Genomic DNA, 3,390 nt, shown 5'->3' with positions numbered 1-3,390 from the left:
GAAGCGCATGGAAGGAAGTAGTCTAAACGCAGGTCAGCAGGTGCAAACTGTAATATATAACCAGTCTACATCAGTTTAGATTTTAATTATAACAATTCAAAAACATATAGCAAACAGATCCAAGGCATGGACAATAAATGAACTATGTGGTTTGTCTCTTGCATCATCTTGTTTTGTTCTTTGTTTTTACCTTCAACACCTGCCAAATACTATAGCAGTATGAAAATGATAGGGTGCTCTAGCCTAAGAGGGGGAGGGGGTGAATTAGACACTATTAAAACTTTAACCTATGGCTCCAACTAGTTTGCACAAAACTTAAACTAAAATAAGCTATCTAGATGTGCAACTTCGGTTCACCTTAGTGTAAAACCCTCATCCCAAAAGAGTTTTGCAACATATAGCCAATCCTACCAAGATACTACACTAAGAAAGTAAACGCACACAAATTGCAATATGAAATGCGGAAACTTAATGATAGGGATGAGAGGAAGCGAACTCTCAACATGAGGATTTATCCCGTGGTTTGGATTACCACAAAGGCGCCCCTACGTCCACGTTGTTGAAGCACTCATGAAAGAGTATCGTTTCCCGGCAATCAAGTCTCTTCAGTGAACACAATCACGGTTACCTTGATTCCGATCTTCACTAAGGGAGATTGCCCACGAAGGAGGTGTCTTCGTCCCCCGCACAATATCGTCGACGCCGCTCCACACCAAGCCGGAGGGTCGTTGACTTGCCGGCGAGCCACCAATTGCTCCAAAGGGCCGGCGCACCGTAATACAAGTGTGGTTCACTCTAGAACCAGCCACAAGGATCTCAACCTTGCTTGTCCACTCACTCAAGAGCTAATCTAGCACTTACACTTTACAGAGCTAGTGCTAAAATCTAAGGATATGGTCAATGAGCTCTTGTATGGCTTGGAGGTGTTCTTGGGTGTGTATGAGATGTCTTAGGACTCCAACAATCTTCAAATGGCCGGGGGAGCACATATATATAGGCCTCCAAGTCGAACTAACCGTTTGTAGCCGTTGGCAGAATTTTGCATTGGCATCGGAACTTCCGGTGAAGAGGCGTCGGAACTTTCGGTCACTCACAGCAACTGAAGTAGCCGTTGTCTTGCTGACACAGTTGCAGCTACTCCAGAGACCATCGGATGAACCGATGCTATGGGCGTCAGTTCAACCGGTCATAACAGCAACTGGACTAGCCATTGGACTTCTCTCTTCTGCTGATGTCATTACACCAGTGTTCTGCTCCTATGGACCACCGGTTCAACCGGCGCTAAAGACTTGGCTCCTGCGTGCTTGACATCGTCTCTGGAACATAGTACATCCAATGCACCGATGCCTAGTTTACCGCCGTCGGTTCAACCGGTGACTTGGCTATCTTGACTTGGTCTTCACTTGATCTCTATTTGGTGCTCAGATTTGCACCGATACCAGGGCGTCGGAACTTCCGACAACCATCGGATGCACCGATGTTGCATGCATCGGTTCTTCCGGTGCTCCTGTTTTCTGCAGAACTCATCCAATTCAGTGTTTCTTTGAGTTCTTTCTTCGTGTATTGCTTTACATGGCCTTTTTACTTCATCCCTGAGATCTAGAAATATTCACTTAATAAAACTATTAGTTTCATTGATTGCGTTGTCATATGATCACCAAAATCACTCGAAAATAGCATAAATGGTGCCATGTTCGTTACAATCTCCCTCTTTTTTGTGATTGATGACAACACAATCAAAGCAAGCATAAAATTTGAAAGAATTAACAAATTTAACCACTTACACTCGCTTGGATGTTTACCACCATCCAATGATGGTTTGGCCTCCCCCTAAAGCCATGATCCCCCTTTGTTCCTCCCCCTATTTTCTACTCTTCTCTCATATGTTGACTTGATCCAGTCGGTATTTTCCCCCTTTGGAAAATATTTTTCCTTCTTGGGAACATCTCTCCCTTTTTTTGGGAACATGCCTTGCTTTGATCCATATTTCTTCCCCTTTGGAATCAAATCACCTAAAAGGTCTTGCACCTAAAAGGTCTTGCAAAACAATATGGCTCAAAAGAAAATTAGTAGCATATGGAGTTAGTTCCATAACTTATGATCCAATTGTATGATATCAATGAAGATGCCAATTGAAAATTTACTATGATGGATCACCAAATCACGAAACTAGCATGACATGAGCTAAGATTTCCACAAGTGTGTACACAACATGATAATGTGAAAATCAATTGTACAACTAAAAGTTTCAACAAGAAAGCTTAGATCATATCATGCACGGAGGTAGCTCTAAAAAAATAAGAAATTGACAATTATACCAATTGAATGAGTTTAGAGTCTTGCATACCTCCGGGGGTTACTTTGTTTACCTTGCATGTACCAATTGAAAGTGACTTGCAATCAATTAAAAGTCTTTGAAAGAAAAACACTTGGTACATCGAGGTTAAGCAAATGTATGAGCGCATAGCCTATGAACTTAGATATGAACATTTAAGTTCAATAGAGCATGGCTCAATATGCATGAAGCACAATTTATCTAATCACTCTTATAGAGTTGTTTGTTCACATTGAGCGTGAATAACATTCTCTTAGAGTGTTAACTCCACCGTGAGACTACAAAAGATAAACTTGTAAACATGTTAGTCTCAAAATCACAAACCATAGAGTGAACTCCCCCTAAATATGTGCATTTAGTGTTTGAATCACCAAGCAAATGTATGCACATTGATTTTGACACAATTGGGAAGTTTATCATATAGCTTGTGTTCATAGTACACATATGAAACACATACCTCATGAAGTCCATGTACCATGAAGGGTAACTTTGTGTAGCTTTCTACACACTTATCAAACCATGTAGATTGCTCATGGGTTAAAATCATGACACAAGCAACCTATCATATATAACACTAGGAGATACAAAACATGAAAACATCATAACAAGAGCAATGGAGCTACATGATGCTTGACTTTAAATCTAGCTACCGTTACCTAATGGGGGGACTTGGGCAACGAATGTCCAAGTTGTGAGCTTAGCTTGTTTTGGCTTGAACCTTCACTTCAACTTGTAAGCTAAGCCTCTAAATCCCCCAAAGCCGTTCTTGGCTTTAAGTCTCCTTTGAAACCCACACCGTTTGAGCCCCCTTCATATTGGTGATGTTGTCCTTGGGCACCAAAATAGAGTGGTTCCAACTCCTTTCTTTCTTCCCAACCTTGTGAGCAACCACCTTGCCATTTGTCTTCTTTTTTATTACATAGGAGGTGCTATTGTTTTGTTCCTCCGGTTGGGATTGGTGTAAATAAGAGAACTCTTGATTGTGAGCTTCTTTTTGTTCTTCTCATCCGGAAGCTTCTTCTTTGGTTGAGGACACTTGTTAGACTTGTGGCCTT

Source organism: Panicum virgatum, chromosome 1N, assembly GCF_016808335.1.
Source record: "Panicum virgatum strain AP13 chromosome 1N, P.virgatum_v5, whole genome shotgun sequence".
Classification (NCBI taxonomy): domain Eukaryota; kingdom Viridiplantae; phylum Streptophyta; class Magnoliopsida; order Poales; family Poaceae; genus Panicum; species Panicum virgatum.
This window is presented reverse-complemented; position numbering follows the sequence as displayed.